At 43.0% G+C, this 20,723-nt stretch overlaps 1 protein-coding gene and 1 long non-coding RNA gene across 6 annotated transcripts in view; both read left to right on the forward strand.

The window, feature by feature from the left end:
- The window catches only part of MMP24 (matrix metallopeptidase 24), a 161,271-nt gene that overhangs the window by 70,194 nt on the left and 70,354 nt on the right, over positions 1-20,723 (forward strand). The gene's annotated exons all lie outside the window — the stretch shown is intronic.
- On the forward strand, positions 4,192-12,657 carry LOC119567827. Its single transcript, XR_005227811.2, has 2 exons — positions 4,192-6,716; positions 9,715-12,657. It is a non-coding gene; the product is annotated as an uncharacterized LOC119567827 (long non-coding RNA).

The raw sequence follows: 20,723 nt of genomic DNA on the forward strand, positions 1-20,723 counted from the left end.
CTCATGACACAAGGCAGGTGGTCATCCATGGAGATATCCATTTACATCAACCTCCTCAAGCTAAGGGTGGTCAGGAAAGCCTGCGCCCATTTCCTCGTGCTGATCAAAGGCTCACACATGAGATCCTAAGAGACAACATAGCCTGTATGTACTACATCAATGGACAAAGGGGGGCCAGGTCGCCCTCCCTCTGTGCAGAGGTGATGAGATTGTGGAACTGGTGTATCTCCCATGATGTCACACTGTCTGCGGGTTACCTCCCAGGCACACAAAATTTGATAACTGACAGTCTGAGTCACAAATTCACACACAATCACGAGTGAAAGATAGACCCGGCAGTACTTCACGACCTATTCAGGCAATGGGGGACACCGACCACAGACCTGTTAGCCAGTCACCTGAACAAGAAATGTCCATGCTACTGCTCCAGAGCAGGGATAGGACAACACTCCCTGGGCGGCGCTCTCCTGGGACAGGGACCGTCTCTATGCCTTTCCTCCCTTTCTCCTATTTTAATGGTCCTATTGAAAATAAAAAGAGAAGGAGCACACATCATACTGATTGATGCCATTTGGCCGAGACAGACCTAGTATCCTTCCCTGTCACAGCTTGTGACATGCCCACCAATCTCTCTCCAATCCAGTCCTCTTCTTGCAGAACAAAAGCGTACCCTACATGCCAACCTGGGATTCTTCACCTCAAGGCATGGCTCCTTCAGGGTTCCAAACCTAGAGAACTCCTGTTCGAAGTAGGTACAAGATGTATTTACTACATAGCAGAAAGTCCATGACATGCCGTACTTAAGTCCAGGTTTTGCATTTGTTGTACTTCCCAACAAATCTCCCTGACATCCGTGGCCCTTTCAAAGATCTTAGACTATATACTGACCCTAAAAAGATCAGGACTATCAGCTCTCTCAGAGTCTATCTGGTGGCTACAGCAGCCTTCTATCAGCCAGTAGAGGGATACTTGGTGCTATCAGACCTGACCATTAAAAGATTCCTCAGGGGTATAGTAAATTTTTCCCCACAACCTGTGTTCCTTCTAAGCTGCGCAGAGCAGGGGTGAGGGGACAAGGCTCAGGAACAGGAGAGCTGCTGGCAGCTGCTGAGGTCTGAACAAGGAGCTTTCTGGTGAGTGCCTTAAAGAGACAGCGTACAGTCTCTCATAGACTTCCCCAGCAGCCAGCACACACACACTCTGTCTCTGTCTCACACACACACACACACACACGGATTGGATTGGATGAATGGACTATAAGGTGGATAGAAAGCTGGCTAGATCATTGGGCTCAACTGGTAGTGATAAACCGCTCCATGTCCAGTTGGCAGCCAGTATCTAGCGGAGTGCCCCAGGAGTCGGTCCTGGAGCCGGTTTTGTTCAACATTTTCATTAATGATCTGGATGATGGGATGGATTGCACCTTCAGCAAATCCGCGGATGACACGAAGCTGGGGAGAGAGTTAGATACACTAGAGGGTAGGGATAAGGTCCAGAGTGACCGAGACAAATTGGAGGATTGGGCTAAAAGAAATCTGATGAGGTTCAACAAGGACAAGTGCAGAGTCCTGCACGTAGGACGGAAGAATCGAATGCACTGCTACAGGCTGGGGACCAACTGGCTAAGCAGCAGTTCTGCAGAAAAGGACCTTGGATTACAGTGGATGAGAAGCTGGATATGAGTCAGCAGTGTGCGCTTGTTGCCAAGAAGGCTAATGGCATATTGGGCTGCATTAGTAAGAGCATTGCCAGCAGATCGAGGGAAGTGATTATTCCCTCTATTAGGCATTGGTGAGGCCACATCTGGAGTATTGTGTCCTGTTTTGGGCTTCCCACTACAGAAAGGATGTGAACAAATTGGAGAGAGTCCAGCGGAGGGCAACGAAAATGATTAGGGGGCTGGGGCACATGACTTACGAGGAGCAGCTGAGGGAACTGGGTTTATTTAGTCTGCAGAAGAGAAGAGTGAGGGGGGATTTGATAGCAGCCTTCAACTACCTGAAGGGGGATTCCAAAGAGGATGGAGCTTGGCTGTTCTCAGTGGTGGTAGATGACAGAACAAGGACAGAACTCAAGTTGCAGTGGTGGAGGTCTAGGTTGGATATTAGGAAAAACTGTTTCATTAGGAGGGTGGTGAAGCACTGGAATGGGTTACTTACGGAAGTGGTGGAATCTCCATCCTTAGAGGTTTTTAAGGCCCGGCTTGACAAAGGTCTGGCTAGGATGATTTAGTTGGGTTTGGTATATTTGAGCAGGGGGTTGGTTGAGCAGGTTGGATGACCTCCTGAGGTCTCTTCCCACCCTAATCTTCTATGATTCTATGGCAGGTTTTCATACCAGTGCAGGTTTCACATGCTTCTCCCAAAATCATGCTATTTGCTGTATTCGCACTAGAGGTTAACCAGAACCCTGGTGGGCTCCTCTGGTCAGCTAGCAGCATGGTGGGACAGCATCTTCTAAGACTGTTTGGCTGATCTGAGCTAGGCAGAACTGATCTGAGCAATCCAGTCTTCTTCTGCACCCTAACTGCAAAGTGAACTGGTCAGAGCCTGCCTTATAGCAAAACCTGTGCTTTAACCCATACCCCCAGCTGTGCAAATAAGCAAAGATTCTAAACACAGGCATAAGGGTTTTGTATGAGGGTGGTTGGGCTGTTGGGGCTAAAACACAGGTCAGAGCCACCTTAAGTCTGCAGTGTAGACACACTCTTAGCACTATGGGCGTTTCTAAGTTACAGGAGCCACCCTAGGCCATCTTATGGGCCACTGCGCTTCCCAGAAAATCCATAGTGCATTCCTACCCTGACATGCCTGCGTAGCCCCCAGATCAGCCCCAGTGCTGGGACTTGTGAGGGGGTCCTTGGGAGGCAGCCACACAGCCTTCTTGCACTGTACCTTTGCCAAAAGAATCCTCCTTTGGTTTGGAGAGCCCCTTTTCGTCGCTCTAGCCCCTTAGACTGAAGTAATGGAGATGGAGTGCAGGAGAGGAGTTTTTCTATTATGCTGTAGCTCTTTGATGAAAGCAAATTGTGATCCAGAGGAAATTATTGGGAGTTTTAAGGACTGCATTGTTAAATTTTCAGTACCTTTAGTTAAGATTTTTTGCTGATAAATGTTTGAATAAATCATAATTGATCTGATTTTAAGGAAACAAAAAAATCTATATTCAGATGTGGTCAAATAGAGGGAATACTTTCTGGACTCGCTAAACCAAGAAAAATATTACATATCCCAAAAAGGGTGGGTTTTTTGTTTGTTTGTTTTAAATCACACTATTCTTCTTTGAATATGTGTCATGTGGATCATTAGTTGGATGAGCAGTACCAACAGACAATGTGTCAGTGTGGTGAATCTTTGATTAAACAGGTAATGGCGTTTTAGCACCTAGCTGGCTGAGAAATTGGTTTATGGGTGTAACCCAGAATAATAGCATATTTTGGTAACAGTCATACAGTAAAATCCAATAGTTTTACGCACAGTGTTGTTACACACATTTCAACAGGATAATAATATTCAGTTGATTGAGTTTTCAAATGATACCTCACAAGGCATACTTCGTACAAAATATATCATAGCCATATAAAAATGATGAACATGGGGTACAGGGAGTCACAGGTACTTTTTAAATTTGCCTTCCTTTTCTGTTCAGGATTTCCCAAACAGACATATCCTCCCTTGTGAAATAGTCCAGGACACTGTTTCTTGAAATATAATGGAGCAAATACTTAAGCAAACAATTTGCAAACATCTAGAAGATGGTAAGGTGATAAGTAACAGCATGGATTTGTCAAGAACAAATCATGTCAAACCAATCTGATCGCTTTTTTTGAGAGGGTAACAAGCTTTGTGGATGGGGGAAGTGGTAGACATGGTATATCTTGACTTTAGTAAAGCTTTTGATAGTGTCTCGCATGACCTTCTCATAAACAAACTAAAGAAATGCAACCTAGATGGAGCTAGTATCACATGGGTGCATAACTTCTTGGAAAACCATTCCCAGAGAGTAGTTATCAGTGATTCACAGTCATGCTGGAAGGGATAACAAGTGGGTTCCCGCAGGGATCAGTTCTGTTCAATATCTTCATGAGTGATTTAGATAATGGCATGGAGCATACGCTTATAAAGTTTGCGGACGATACCAAGCTGGGAGAGGTTGCAAGTGCTTTGGAGGATATGATTAAAATTCAAAATGATCTGGACAAACTGGAGAAATGGTCTGAAGTAAATAGGATGAAATTCTATAAGGACAAATGCAAAGTACTCCACTTAGGAACGAACAATCAATTGCACACGTACAAAATGGGAAATGACTGCCTAGCAAGGAGTACTGCGAAAAGGGATCTGAAGGTCATAGTGGACCACAGGCTACATATGAGTCAACAGTGTAACACTGTTGCAAAAAAGTGAATATCATTCTGGGATGTGTTAGCAGGAGTGTTGTAAGCAAAACACGAGAAGTAATTCTTCTGCTCTACTCCACCCTGATTAGGCCTCAGCTGGAGTATTGTGTCCAGTTCTGGGTGCCACATTTCAGGAAAGATGTGGACAAATTGGAGAAACTCCAGAGAGGAGCAACAAGAATGATTAAAGTTCTTGAAAACATGACCTGTGAGGGAAGATTGAAAAACTTGGGTTTGTTTAGTCTGGAAAAGAGAAGTCTGAGAGGGGACATGATCGGTGTTCCCTCTAATTTTTTTGCATCCATGTGCGGAATGAATTTTGTTATGTGCACCAATATGGAGGTGATGTTTGACGGGGGTGGGGCCGAGGGGTTCTGAGTGTGGGAGCAGGCTCAGGGCTGGGGCAGAGGATTGGGGTGTCGGGGGGTGAGGGTTCTGGTTGGGGGTGCTTGCTTAGGTGGGGCTGGGGATGAGGGGATTGGGGTGCGGGAGGGGGCTCAGGGCTAGGGAAGAGGATTTGGGTGTGGGCGGATGAGGGCTTTTGCTGGAGGTGTGGGCTCAGGTGGGGCTGGGGATGAGGGGTTTGGGGTGTGTGAGGGGGCTCAGGGCTGGGGCAGTGGGTTGGGTGCGGGGGGTGAGGGCTCCAGCTTGGGATGCGGACTCTGGGGTGGGACCAGGGATGAGGGGTTTTGGGTGCAGGCTGCCCCAGGGAATGTATTAGCATGAGTGTTGTAAGCAACACATGAGAAGTGTCCCTTCCATGGCGGCTCCGGCTGGGCTGGACTGGGTCCAGCCAGGCCAGGGGAGAGGCTCCTCTCCCGAGCTGCGGAAGTTCTGGCGGGGCTGGGCCAGGGGAGGGGCTCCTCTCCCTGGCAGCTCCGGCAGGGCTGGGCTGGGCCGGGGAAAGAGTGCCTCTGCCCACCTACGCAGCCCTTGATAGCCTGCTGCATGGCCGCGCAGCTTAGAGGGAACTTAGGACACGATAACAGTTTTCAAGTACATAAAAGGTTGTTACAAGGAGAATAGAGAAAAAAAATATTCTTAACCACTGAGGACAGGACAAGAAGCAATGGGCTTAAATTGCAGCAATGGAGATTTAGGTTGGACATTAGGAAAAACTACCTAACTGTCAGGGTGGTTAAGTACTGGAATAAATTGTCTAGGTAGGTTGTGGAATCTCCATCATTGGAGATTTTTAAGAGCAGGTTAGACAAACACCTGTCAGGGATGGTCTAGATAATACTTAGTCCTGACATGAGTGCAGGGGACTGGACTAGATGACCTCTCAAGATCCCTTCCAGTCCTATGATTCTGTGATTCTTCTCACTAAGGCCCTGCCTTGACTAGAGATTGTTGTCATGTTGTAACTCAGTTGTGCCCTCTAGTACATAAAAAACTCCAGAAGGACTAGAGGATGTGCTTCAAATCTTGCTGTGTAGCCTATGGCCCCAACTAGACTTCAGCTCAGCTGTCACTGTAGGCATAGACTATACTAAACAAGCAAGATCAGTCCTCTGCTGGCTGTTCCATGCTGCCCTCTCTGGCTAGGTAATTAAACTCTACTGCCGCGGGGTCAACCCGGTCAGAAGTCACCTAACAATTTAAAATTCCCAATGCAAATGCATGCTCCTGTTTGTGACCAACTTCTAATGGTGAACATCTTTCTTTAGTGAACCCATTCATGCTTCCTGATATTTATACCTAGAGACCCCAGCTGAGGCGCTGCCAGCACGCTTCCTCCTGCCCAGCCCAAGATGTCAGTGCTCTGGTTAGCTTGAGACCGAGGCATATGCAATTTGGGAGCCCCATGACTCACGACAGGAATTATCAGGTCTATAATAGGATTTTGGGGCAACTCACACAGCTGGTAATTCAATGGATAGGGGACCAGTGCCTTGAAAAATTATGGCTATGAAGGTGGCCTCCCAGAAGGTCAAGGACAGTAGCAAAAGGTCTAGGTGGGCACATAGACACATTCCTTTTCTGAGAAATTGGAGAGAATTATGACAAACCCAGACTGTGTGGTGGATACAGGCAGAGGCACCTGGCAGGGCTCTGAGAAGGGAGGAGATGGCTTATCTGCAGACCCAGCCCTCTGATTCCAGGGAGATTCAAACCCAGCCCTCTGAGCTCCAAGAGACCTACGATTTGTAGATTCCAAGGTCAGAAGGGGCCATTTTGAACATCTAGTCTGACGTCCTGGCATCTGAATAACTCCTTCCTGAGTCTCATGACCTGTCTGGAGAAACAAAGGCCAACCCACATGAGATTACAGAGATCAAGGAGGCGACACTGGAGGAGATGCCATTGCAGCCGGGTAAGGGATTGTTTTTTTTATTTACTTGGTCTGTGGGTAAAAACCTTTGTGGTGTTACGGAGGCTGCCATTGCTGTTGTTGACAGGCCTGTACATGTGGGAAATACCCAGCTCTTCCAAACGTCCCTTTTTCCTCTGTCTTGGAAAGCTGGGGGCAAGGGGAATTCAGAAGTTAACTGCATACGTGCAAGTTACCAAGGTTTAACCAGGAGAAGACTTTATTCCTGTAATGTGAGCAGCTAACAACTCCAGCTGTATGGGTACTGTCACACGAGCAGCAGACAGCCTAGCATTTTTCAAACTTGTAAAAGCAGCAAATCAAAGCATGCAATTTCATGAAAGTAGTCAGTAAAAGTCATTTTCACCTTACACACTGCTAAACTGATAATGCATGGCAGTGCACTTGTATCATATGCATCTTGGGTAAGAAGTAAATGAAAACTTGTGGTTTCAAAAGTGTTTAAAAGTGGCCTGTAGCTAAACCAATTCATTTGCACATAACAGAGCATGCAGTTACACAAGCAGCCCTTCATTCAGGCCAAGGTGGACACACTGATATTGGCCGTGGAAAGTATCAAAAATATTCCACTATCATAAACTGTTGATTTTAGAGCTAATTTTTTACTCATTCTTATGGGTCAATATCTGAGGGTGTTTAATGCAGCCAATATTCTAATCAGTTTTTAATAATTTTCAGCCTTCCTTAACTGATAGCAGAAATGCCCTCTCCACATATCAGTCAACTCGCCTGTACCCCAGTTCTGCTGCATAGTCAGTGGGCTTTTGGTTTTAGTGTCTGCAGCAAGTCAATATTAACCAGAGTTATGACTTCCTGAAGTTTATAGGAATTAGGGCTGTCAAGCGATTTAAAATATTCATCGCGATTAATCACTCTGTTAATAATAGAATATCATTTAAATATTTTTGGATGTTTTCTACATTTTCAAATATATTGATTTCAATTACAACACAGAATACAAAGTGTGCAGTGCTCACTTCATATTTATTTTTGATTACAAATATTTGTACTCTAAAAAACAAAATAAATAGTATTTTTCAATTCATGTCATACAAGTACTGTAATGCAATCTATTTATCATTAAGGTTGAACTTACAAATGTAGAATTGTGTACAAAAAAATAACTGCACTCAAAAACAAAACAATGTAAAACATTAGAGCCTGCAAGTCCACTCAGTCCTACTTCTTGTTCAGCCAGTCACTCAGACAAAAAAGTTTGTTTACAATTGCAGGCGATAATGCTGCCCACTTCTTATTTACAATATCACCTGACAGAGAGAACAGGCATTCGCATGGCACTGTTGTAGCCAGCATCGCAAGAATTTTATATGCCAGATGCACTAAAGATTCATATGTCCCTTCATGCTTCAACCACCATTCCAGAGGACATGCGTCCATGCTGATGACGGGTTCTGCCTGATAATGATCCAAAGCAGAGCAGACCAATGCATGTTCATTTTCATCATCTGAGCCAGATGCCATTAGCAGAAAGTTGATTTTCTTTTTTGGTGTTTTGGGTTCTGTATTTTCCGAATCGGATTGTTGCTCTTTTAAGACTTCTGAAAGCATGCTTCACAACCTCGTCCCTCTCGGATTTTGGAAGGCACTTCAGATTCTTAAATCCTGAGTCGAGTGCTGTAGCTATCTTTAGAAATCTCACATTGGTACCTTTTTTGTGTTTTGTCAAATCTTCAATGAAAAGGTTCTTAAAACAAACAACATTGTGCTGGGTCATCATTTAAGACTGCTATAATATAAAATATATGGCAGAATGCCAGTAAAACAGAGCAGGAGACATACCATTCTCCCCTAAGGAGTTAATTCAAAATTTACTTAATGAATTATTTTTTTTGACAAGCATCATCAGCCTGGAAGCATGTCCTCTGGAATGGTGGCCAAAGCATGAAGGGACATACGAATGTTTAGCATAACTGGCAGGAAAATACCTTGTAATGCCAGCTACAAAATTGCCTGTTCTCACTTTCAGGTGACATTGTAAATAAAAAGCCGGCATCATTATCTCCTGTAAATGTAAACAAACTTGTTTGTCTTAGCGATTGGCTGAACAATAAGTAGGACTGAGTGGACTTGTAGGCTCTAAAGTTTTATATTGTTTTGTTTCTGAGTGTAGTTTGGTAACAAAAAAAATCTACATTTGTAAGTTGCACTTTCACGATAAAAAGATTGCATTACACTACTTGTATGACGTGAATTGAAAAATACTATTTATTTTCTTTATCATTTTTACAGTGCAAATATTTGTAGTAAAAATAGTAATATAAAGTGAGCACTGTACACTTTGTATTCTGTGTTGTAATTAGAAAAGGAGTACTTGTGGCACCTTAGAGACTAACCAATTTATTTGAGCATGAGCTTTCATGAGCTACAGCTCACTTCATCGGATGCATCCAATGAAGTGAGCTGTAGCTCACGAAAGCTCATGCTCAAATAAATTGGTTAGTCTCTAAGGTGCCACAAGTACTCCTTTTCTTTTTGCGAATACAGACTAACACGGCTGTTACTCTGAAACCTGTGTTGTAATTGAAATCAATATATTTGAAAATGTAGAAAAAAATCCAAAAATATTTAATACATTTCAATTGGTATTCTATTGTTTAACAGCGATTAAAACTGTAATTAATCGTGATTAATTTTGTTGAGTTAATCGCGTGAGGTAACTGCCATTAATTGACAGCCCTAATAGGAATTATCAGTACCTTAGATCCTGTCTGCGCAGGTGACAACATTGTTCTCTTGGCCCTTTTGGATGATTAATAATATCTGAATGTGAAGTATCGCTTTCAAAAAGTTCAGCTTTCAAGTATTATTAGTCATTTATGAGAAAAAGTGTTACCATGGTGTATGATGCTTTTCTTGCTGCACATGGGAGAAAGTTGGACTGTGGATCTGTGTGCAAAGGTTCCCATAATTTATAGCCGTGGATACTAACAGAACACTTAATTTTTTATCCTCCTACAAGCCCTTCCACTTTCACCGCTGCTGGGCTGGAAGACCCATGACAGCAATGGAGAGGCCACACAACTCTGACGCAAGGAAGGGAGGACGTGCATCAGGACCTACAGATTGACACTAGCCAGAGATCTGACCACTCGTTCAGATATCAGTCTACACAGGAAGAGGAAGACCAACACTATGACTGTCAGACTAGTGCTGAGTTATCTGCAACATGACAAAGAGATGGAAAAGGAAGGCAGGGAATTCCAGAGATAAATGTTTGAGAGATTTTTTGAGGTGACTGGAGAGAGGTTCTCAAGCAAGTCTGCTGTCCCAGTCTATGTCCTGTGCAAGCTGTGCCTGCTCCGTCATGTCTACACTACCACATACTCCAGAATTTGGAGAACTCTACTGCTTGGGGAGAGAAAGAAGCAACTGTTACCCTATATACTACACTTCTGTGCAGAGGAAAGGGGGAAAAAACACCATGAACTGAGATGGATTTCCATTACCTTTAAAGAATCTGATGTTCCTTCTGGGTGAAAAAGAATGCATTTATAATTGAGGGGATATGCAGTGTTTATACTAAGTTGTTCTATAAGCTAATGCATTTGGAGTACACTGGTAGTACTGCACTGTTTGATTATGTGAGTTTAAAAGAGTTTAAGTGGATGACTTCTGAAAAGTTCTGTACAGTTCCGTGGATTCATAACCTGCTCTGTGTTGTGCTGTTTTGCTCTAAAGTTTTTGTAATAAAGTTTATGTTCAAACCAGAACTCAGTGTGATACTTACCCTTGTAATACATTGATAGTAAGGCAAATAATTCAATTAAAAATCCCCTGTTGATTCCTCATGTAAGTTAAGCATGGCAGCATAGAGGACATCTCTTACATGGTGGGCAGAAGTGTTCTCAGCTTGAATTTGTAGAGATCTAGCTTCTGACTTCTGAAAGACAGAGATTAGTGGTTCCACTTCAGCAATCAAGTCTGAAAATTTTATTTTTGTTTATATTATTATTATTACAAAAATTTAAAAGCCAGAAGGGACCATTATGATCATCTAGCCTGATCTCCTGCATGACACAGGCTAGGGAATTTCACCCATAGGTTCCTGCATCCAGTCCAGTAACTTGTAGTTGAGATAGATCAGATTTTTTAGAAAGGTATCCTGAGTTAGACTCCAAGTAACAGAGAATCCACTACAATTCTAGGCAAGTTGTTTCAATGGTTAGTTACTCTCCCTGTTAAAATGTGTGCCTTATTTCTAGGCTGGGTTTATCTAGCTTCATCTTCCAATCATAGCAATCACATTCTCCACAGAACAGACACTCTGAGTAAGCAGTCATCTCCAATGGCCTTTCGGCCTTCCAAAGGCACTCTCCAGTACCATCCTACGTCTGCTGAGGGTAAAGCTAAACCTTCTTCTCCCAGGCAGCCTTACATCTGAGTTGGGCCCTCAAAAGCCAGTGATCATGCTGGGTCCCCCAGAATGGCCATATGCCCATAAGCTCCATTAATGTCCATATTACTTTGTGCGAACAGGGTCCTGGATTGTTCAAACTGGAAGTGTGGACCTCCTGAGCACCCTCACATCGTGCTCTTTGCCAGTGCATTCTGCGCATAAGTACATCAGTCTCCCACAGTAGTCAACCAAAGCCTGCGTCACGGAGTAGTAGCCCGCAAAGCTGATATACTCCCCTGTGCCCCGGGGGAGAGCATAATATGGGGATGTGAGTGAGTTCCGGGACCCCTGATAATGGGGGATTTTGCTCACCTTCAGAACTCCAGGCTGAAATGCAGCACAGATGGCCTCACAAACCTCCACCATCAGGGAGCCCATGGGTGAATCTTCTGAGCCTGAGTGGGTTCCCAACAACCTGTAAAATCAGTGATAGCTTCCAAAGTGCAATTGCCACACACTTATCAATAGGTATTGGTGTTCTGGTGCTCCTGACAGATTTCATGAAGCATGGTTTTCCTCATCCACCGCTGATTATCCCACATCTGAGGAAAATCGTAGTCCCACCCCACTGTACCTATGGGTCTTCACCAATGAGTGCTTCATCTGTGAAGAACTCATCCATCCATTCTCAGAACTGTACCATGTGCATCATGTCCTCCTACTGAGTGCCCCACAGGCAGAGTCTCTCCTGGTAATGGCAGTACCATTGCCAATGTTTCCTCTTAGCTCCTTCTATAGCTCCTAATATCCAATATCAATGCTCTAAAAAGCCACTCTTTGGGATGTGAGAAATCCATGCTAGAACAGAGGATCAAGAAGTATTTCACAAAAGAAGCTGATAAGTGTAGAAACATTTAACAGTTTATATACTTTCTGCATGGAGAAGGAACTTCTGGAACATGGAGTAAATCTGAGGGGCTGATCTGTACTTCCATAATTCCCTGTGCACATGAGTTCTCCCAGAATGCTGTTTGCAGTGACCCCAAAAACATTGCTGCTAACGTGACTGAGTGCATCCGTAATATGGATGCAAGGGGTTTCAGCATGTCCACTGAACACAAGTGGGGACTGATCCTCATCTCCACGGAGGCCCAGTCCACACATAAAAGCTGCACTGATTAAGAATGTCTCCTTATTTCAATGAGAGCTGGTGTATGTCCACACACACTTGTCTGTTTCACATCAATAGATCTGTGTAGTTAAATCAATATATTTACTCAATTTTTTAAGTGGCAAACTCTATTTTGGTTGGTATTAAATTGAAATAGTGGATATATATATAACAAAACCAGTGTGAGGCGTCTTCCCACTGCTATCCAACTCTGCACCGGTCATTGCAGAATTCACCTGTCTGTTTATTTTCTGCACTCCACTGCTGGTGGATCAGGATGCTCAGAAGTCATGTCTCACTCTAATATTGTTTTTGCATTGGACCATCATTAAACCAACATGTATCCATCTGACACTATGAATCATTTTAAATAAAAATATTTTCTATGACAGCTAGCCAGGACTCTCTCAATAATTTACAATGGGAAGGGAAAATTAATGAGAAATTTCTGAAGAGGCACAACAGCATGTATATATATTCTATATATATATATAAGAACAATGAACATGCAAATCAAAAGTCAATGACCTTGACTGGAGAGGCGTGTCTAGGGAGGTGGAGCTCCAGATGGTCTGTGAAATGCTGGATATGGAGACAGGAAGGTGGGGGAATCTCCCAGAGGTGATTAAGGGACAGTAGTCCTTGTATGTGGGACAAAAAAGGCTTTTGCATTGCTTCCAGGCAGTGCTGCTCATAAAATGGTCCCTATAGAAATATTAAAATAATGTCAAATTTAGGGTCAGGTGGAGAATTTGATACATAGGCCAGGTGAAGTAAGGGAAGATCTTTGGACACAGCAGAGGGGAGACTGTGGCTGGCTGACCAGGGAAAAATGAGAGAAGGCATTTTTGAAGCTGTTCTATGCTGTATAGATACTTAGAGTCATTGGACCAGAGAGAGAGAGAATGATTCTGTGGCTTGGTGGTTAGGGAACCCACCTGGGAGGTCCAGTTCTGTAGCTCCAATCATCCTTTAATTTCTTTATCCAAAGTGGAACAGCTTGAACAGGGGAGACAGGGCAATTCACCTCAGTGTTTTCCAGTGGTTAGAGCACTTTCTTTACAGATGGGAAACTCTGTTCAAATCCTTTCTTCCCATCAGGCAGAGGCGGGAATTGAACCACATCCCAGGTGAGTGCTCTAACTACAGGGCTAAAAGTTATAATATGGCTGGTACCACCACCACTTCCTTCTCCAGCTGTTTGTATGGAGCTAGCTGTTCACCTAACTCAGTCTTACAAGAAGTGGCTTAAGCTGCCTGACTCCAGGAGACCAGCTCCCATTTGTAAATCGCTATCAGATGTAGCTGCCTCCCTGCAGCCCATACTTAGGCCTAGGAGCCACTCTCCGCGAGAGTGGTGGGGTTTAGCACACACCCTTTTGTCAGTATTTCCCACTGGCTAGTTTAGGTGGTTCCCTGCCAACCATGGTGGCTGTTGTGAATTGCATTCTCAGGCACCTATCTCTCCACATTCATTGTATAGGGACCCTAGGCACCTGACTCAGGCTTTGTGAATAACAGAGATGTTCTAAACACCAAAAAGTTAGGCACTGCAATGCTCTGCGTCACAACGCCTAAGCACCACTATGAATCCAGGACCCGGTTTCTGTGTTTAAAATTCCATTCACTAAGCCCTCATTCATTTTTTTAAAAAGTCTCTTACCAAAATGTATTGCACGTTGCAATTGTCTCTAATAGTTTAAATCAGTGAAGAGTTGTTAGTTACGCTGACAGTTTTTTCCCACCCCCACTGCACACCTGTATACGGGTCAAGCAGAATCTCACCCTCAATTAGAAGTCCAGGTTCATTTTTTCAAAAGAACTGAGACTTGAAGGTGACTGCTGGATCACAAGCTGCTGCTGAAAAGGCAGCCAGACTCACAGGCCGCAGGAGGAGAAGGATGGAGGGCCGGATGCTTGGCTCTGCTGAGTCTGCATTGTGCCATTCTGGAGTAAAAAACAAATTTAAATCAAGCTCAGATGTCCAGCCGAGGATTTCCCTAGTGTGGAGGAGTCCCTAGGTGGCACAGAGCTGATGTAGCAGCTCCTGTGTTACACTCCTCCTAATCCCCAGTCCAGATTGTGACCAGATGCTACTATATTTGGCCAATCATTGGATGCCAGAATGGCCCCTGTGGGCCAGTGGATGTTGGCATAAGGTGGAACAATCTTTAGGCTGCTCTTTCTCTTGATGGAACCAGGGTTGTTGTAAACGAACTACAGGAGCTGCAAAGGTGGCTTACTGCTACCTTTTTTCCACCAAACCCTAGATTCATGCTGAACACTGCTCAGCTAGTCTGGAGGATCTACTCTAGAGTCTGTAAACCCAGGAAACCTTAAAAAGAAAAGGTTTTAAAATCATCAGTAACAGTAAATATAGCCACATTTTTAAAGAAAAAGTGCCAAATTCTCTGCTGGTGTGAATGGATGCAATTCCACTGAAGTCAATGGGAATGCATGGGGGAGTGAGTGAAGGCACAAAGGCTTTATTCATGAATTAATCCTGATTTCTAGAATATATTGTTATTCATAAGTATGCATGAATAGTTTAAATGAACATATTGTAATCTGTTGGTTATTTGTGAACTGTTGACAGACTATTTAGTGTTCATGCTGTGGGTTTGGATGCTTAAATTACATAGTATTGTTCCTGCTCCTTGACTTGAAGTTTTTAGAAACAGTAATGAATGAAGAACAATGAAGTGACATGTTATCCTGAAATGTTCAGAATTTGCAGTTATTTTTACAGATACCGGGCAGTCATCCAAATACTTGTGAAAAATGAATAACAACCTCACAAATCATAATGAACCAAATTCAGAGCTTTTCTTCATAACAACATTTGCAAATCATAGATTCATAGGCCTTAAGGCCAGAAGGCACCATCATGATCTAGTCTGACCTCCTGCATATTGCAGGCCACAGAGCCTCACCACCCACTCCCGTAATAGACCCATAACCTCTGGCTCAGGTACTGAAGTCCTCAAATCTTGATTTAAAGACTTCAAGTAACAGAAAATCCTCTATTTACTCTTATTCAAACCAGCAAATGACCGTGCCCTGTGCTGTAGATGAAGACAAATAAACTCCAGAGTCTCTGCTAGTGTGACCTGAAGGACAATTCCTTCACGATCGCAAATATGACAGTCGCTTAGACCATGAACATGAGACAGCTGTTTTGTCTCCCATCTGCAGCTCTTGGAGATATTTGCTTCTAGCCATCGCGTATGGGCCACATGCCATTTTAGGCAACTTCACCATCCTCTCCCCTCCATAAACTTATCAAGCTCAGTCTTGAAACAAGTTACTTTTTTTGCCCCCACTACTTCCCTTGCAAAGCTGTTCCAGAACTTCACTCCTCTGATGGTTAGAAACCTTCATCTAATTTCACACCTAAACTTATTGATGGCAAGTTTAGATCCATTTGTTCTTGTGCCTTTAATGTAAATAACTCCTCCTTCCCTGGTGTTTATCCCTCTGATATATTTATAGAGGACAATCATATCTTCCCTCAGCCTTTGTTATGTTAGGCTAAACAAGCCAAGCTCCTTAAGTCTCCTCTCATAAGGTAGGTTCCCCATTCCTCTAATCATCCTAATAGCCCTTCTCTGCACCCGTTCCAGTTTGAATTCATCTTCCTTAAACATGGGAGACCAGAATAGCACACAGTATTGCAGATGAGGTCTCACCAGTGCCCTGTATAATGGTAATAACATTCACCTATTGTTACTGTGCCTCAGTGGGTCACAACCGAGAATACCAAATTCAGGACAGGCTGCTGAGAAATAGAGCAGACACATCCCAAAACTGATGGTTATTCTTCCATAAAATAAACCAGTCCAGCAACAAAAGTAAAGTTCTGTCTCGCCACATTGGCTAACAAGAAGTTGGAAATGCAGCCTCCTTGGGTATTCCAGCCCTGGATTCAACACCCAGACACAAATTACTCTGGGGGTGCTATTACAGGAGCAAACACTTTTGAAATACAGGTACATAGTCAATATTAATAATAAAAAAATGATACATGCATGCAAATAGGCTAATCATATTCAGCAAACCATAACTTTTACGTTGACACCTTACTTGACACACTTTGTACAAGATTTGTTGTGATTATATAACAGTGGTAGCAACAATTATCTACATGGTCATATTTTAATCATATAACACCACACCTATCTCTCCTGGAAATACCATGCCTGATGCATCCTAGGATTGCAGTAGCCCTTTTCATGGCCATATCACATTAGCAGCTCATAGCCATCCTGTGATCAGCCAATACACTCAGGTTCTTCTCCTCCTCTGTCACTTCCAGCTGGTAAATTGCCAGTTTATTATATAAAAATTATTGTTGTTAGTCCCTAAGTGCATAACCTTGCACTTTACACTATTAAATCTCATCACATTTCTATTACTTCAGTTTTCAAGGTCGTCTAGATCTTGTATGATATTCTGGTCCTCTGTACTGGCAATGTCTCCCAGCTTTGTGCCATCTTCAAATTTTATTAGCCCTCTCCCACTTTTTGTACCAGGGTCATTAGTAAAAATGTTAAATAAGATTGGTCCCAAGATTGATCCCTGAGGAACTCCACGAGTAGCCTCCCTCCAGCCTGACAGTTCACCTTTCAGCGTGATCCACTGTAGACTCTCCTTTAACCAATTCCTTCCCCAACTTTTGATTCCTCTCCAATATAACTAATAATTTCCATGTGTAACTATATCAAATGCCTTACTGAAATCCAGGGTTCAACCCCCCAAGTTTATGGGTTCGTTAGAAATCCTTGCTATCGGGCTTGCAATTTTATGTGCCATTTCCTTTAATATTCTTGGATGGAGAGTATCCAGGCCCCTCAGTTTGGACCCATTAAGCTATCTGAGTTTGGCTTGTGGTAATTTCTGTTTCCATATCTTTGTTCCCATTAGCCACCTTGCCATTGTCCCCAGGCTCCTCATTACTCTTATTAAAAATTGAGGCAAAGTATTCATTTAGGTGTTGAGCCATGCCTAGATTATCTTTAATCTCCTCTCCATCCTCAGTGCTTAGAGATCCCACTTCTTCTTGCCTTGTTTTATTTTTATTTATATGGCTAGAGAACCTTTTATTGTTGGTTTTAATTTCCTTTGCAAGGTTCAACTGTGCTTGGCTTTTTAGCAGTTCTCACTTTTTCTCTATACTTTCTGACCTCCAACAGGTAGCTTTCCTTGCTGATCCATCTCTTCTTCCATTCCTTATAGGCTTTCTGCTTTCTCTTAATCACCTGCCTGAGATGCTTACTCATCCAGTTTGGTCTGCATGCCTTCCCTGTGAATTTTTTCCCCTTGCTTGTAAAGCAGGCTTCAGATAGGTTCTGCAACTTTGTCTTAAATTAATTCCAAGCCTCCTCCACATTCAGATCCTTGAGTTCTTCAGTCCAGTCCACTTCTGTAATGATTTCCCTTAATTTTTAAAGTTAGCTTTTTTGAAATCAAGAACCCTAGTTGCAGATCTATTTGGGTTGATTCTTCCATTTAGTTTAAATTGAATTAACTCATGATCACTTAAAGCAAGGTTGTCTCCTGCAACCAGTTTTTCTATGTGGGCCTCTCTACTTACCAGTACTAAATCTAAAATGGCATCCCCGGTCATAGGCACTGACTTTTGTTTTTTTCCGGTGGGTGCTTTTGAAGAGGTGTGTGTGGTGGTGGGGAGGGATTCTCTGCTAGTTTTGGGGGAGGCTATTTACAGCATATTTATACACTTCTTTCATATTCTAGTTATTGAATGTGTCTATCATTGGTATCTTTACTATTTTAATAATGATTAAATTGTTATGAACTACATAATTACATTATCATGAATTACAGTATATTTAAATCATTGCAATCACTTACAAGCTCTCTTTACTAACGTCCCAGTTTAAAGACATTATGTCTCACTGTAGCTCTCTGGATGAAACTGGCAGCAACCTTATTGACATCTAGTTCCTAGTATGGTCTTGATGCACGTTAAGGACAGCTACATTATTCCGTTGTGTCTGTCCCATTGATGCCTGGGGATAATTTTTCAGTCTTCTGAAGCAGGAGAATGAGTTCAGGATGATACAGGCACAGTGAGAAGGATTTATAAATTTGCAGTACTCTGGAAACATAGTGCTGCTTCCAGAGTACTGCAAATGACTCCAAGATCTCTTTCTTGATGAGTGACAGCTAATTTAGGCACCATCATTTTGTATGTATTGTTGGGATTATATTTTGGCACGTGCATTACTTTGTATTTAACATTGAATTTCATTTGCCACTTTGTTGCCAAGTCACCCAGTTTTATGCGATCCCTTTGTAACCCTTTGCAATCTGTTTTGCACTTAACTATCTTGAGTAATTTTGTATCATCTACAAACTTTGCCATCTCACTGTTTACCCCTTTTTGCAGATCATTTATGAATATGTTGAACAGCCCTGGCCCCAGTACAAGCCCCTGGGGGACACCACTATTTACTTCTCTCCATTCTGAAAATGGACCATTTATTCCTACCTTTGTTTCCTATCTTTTAACTGGAGTGCCTGGGAATGCTTTCAGGATCATCTATCAATCCTTAATTTAATTTAATGACAAGACTTTTGTTATCTTAATTAACCTGCCTCTGTTTATAAGTAAACTCTCTGCCCCACGGGCAGAAGTTGTTAGCAGCACAGAACTCATCACATTCCACACTCAAGCTCTGGCTCCTGGGTGCTGAGCACCCGCTATTTTTTTTCTGTGGGTGCCTGAGCCCCGGAGCACCCATAGAGTCGGCGCCTATGTCCCCACTTGTTGGTTCAATGACTGGTGAAGAAATCTGTCGGCTATCACATCCAGGACTATCCAGGCCCTGTCATTATTAGTCCTCCAGTCTGTATTTGGGAAATTAAAGTATCCCATAATCACATAATTCCCTGTAATATTTATTTCATTAAAAATATTCAAAAGGTCTCTGTCCATATCCAAATTGTATCCTGGGGTCTGTAGTAGACCCCAAACACTGTCCCAGTGGAGCATTTGTTACCTTTCTTCCCCAAAGTGATTTTGACCTGAATGGATTCTGTTTTATCCATTCAATCACTTCTAATTTCTTCACAGTCTACCTGGTCATTAATACACAATGCAACTTCATTCCTTTACCTTTATTTCTGTCTTTCCTGAATAGCACATACCCTTCAATACCTGTACTCCAGTCATGACTACTAGTCCACCATGTTTCTGTTATCCCTATAATATCTGGTTTCACTTCCTGCACCAGTAGTTCTAGTTCCTCTATTTTATTACCCATGCTCCTTGCATTGATGTACAGACTTCGTAGTTGTTTCTGCTTGTCTTCGCTTAGATTCCTTGCCTGATTAGGTACAGTTATCTACTGACAGTATTGCCTACCTGACTGTTACTGTCATTGGTATTGGCACTATCTTTCCTCTTCTTGTTCGCTTTCCTACCCTCTTTGTACTTTGAAGCTCATAACATTTCCCAGAATTTACATTAGCCAATTCTTCTCCCTAGAGACATTACATACAAGATAAGTTCATGGAGGATAGGTCCATAAATGCCTATTAGCCAGGATGGGCAGGGGTGGTGTCCCTAGCCTCTGTTTGCCAGAAGCTGGGAATGGGTGACAGGAGATGGATCACTGGATGATGACCTGTTCTGTTCATTCCCTCTGGGGCAACTGGCATTGGCCACTATCAGAAGACAGAATACTGGGCTAGATGGACCTTTGGTCTGACCCAGTATGGCCACTTTTATGTTCTTATGTTCTCTTAATACATACACATTTGCATTTCTAATACAATGAACTCCTAAAAAATTGACACTTAATTCAATAAGGTTTGACTTAATAAGATTTGAAAGACAGAGACGACTAGTGGAATGACCATTACTGGATACAGTGTCCAGGTTTTTTTATACACACTTTTAAAAGGATGTTGAAAAGTTGGAGACAGTTAAAAGAAGAGTCACAAGAATGACCTGAGGTCTGGAAAACCTGCCTTGCAGCTAGAGACTCCCTCATGCTCCGTGGAAAGTCCCAGCCTGAAGCTATTTCGTTTACCAAAGAGAAGGTTGAGGCAGCTTTTCTCACTGACAGTCTCTCAGACACTTTCTCCCTGCAGAAGAACTATTACCCCTTTTCATCCAAGCAGCTAGTCAAAGTTCAGGCCCTGCAGGTTGTTTCCGCTAGGAAGAGAAATTGATGAGATAGGTATTTCTTTGACGACATCTTGTTTGTTTACAAAGGATGTAAAAAGTCCTATTTCCCTGAACACAGAAGGAATCAACAGCAGGGGACCATGTTCTTGCTCACAGGTCCAAGCCTCTATCAGACAGCACCCCTGACTCAGAACCTTTGTAGGCTTCTCCCAGGGCTGGTTCCAGGCTGTGTCTGTGCCTGTGTGTGTGTGTGTCTCTCTCTGCCTCTGTCCTGCTTCACACTCTGTCTCCCTCACACATACCCTT

Source organism: Chelonia mydas, chromosome 13, assembly GCF_015237465.2.
Source record: "Chelonia mydas isolate rCheMyd1 chromosome 13, rCheMyd1.pri.v2, whole genome shotgun sequence".
NCBI lineage: Eukaryota > Metazoa > Chordata > Testudines > Cheloniidae > Chelonia > Chelonia mydas.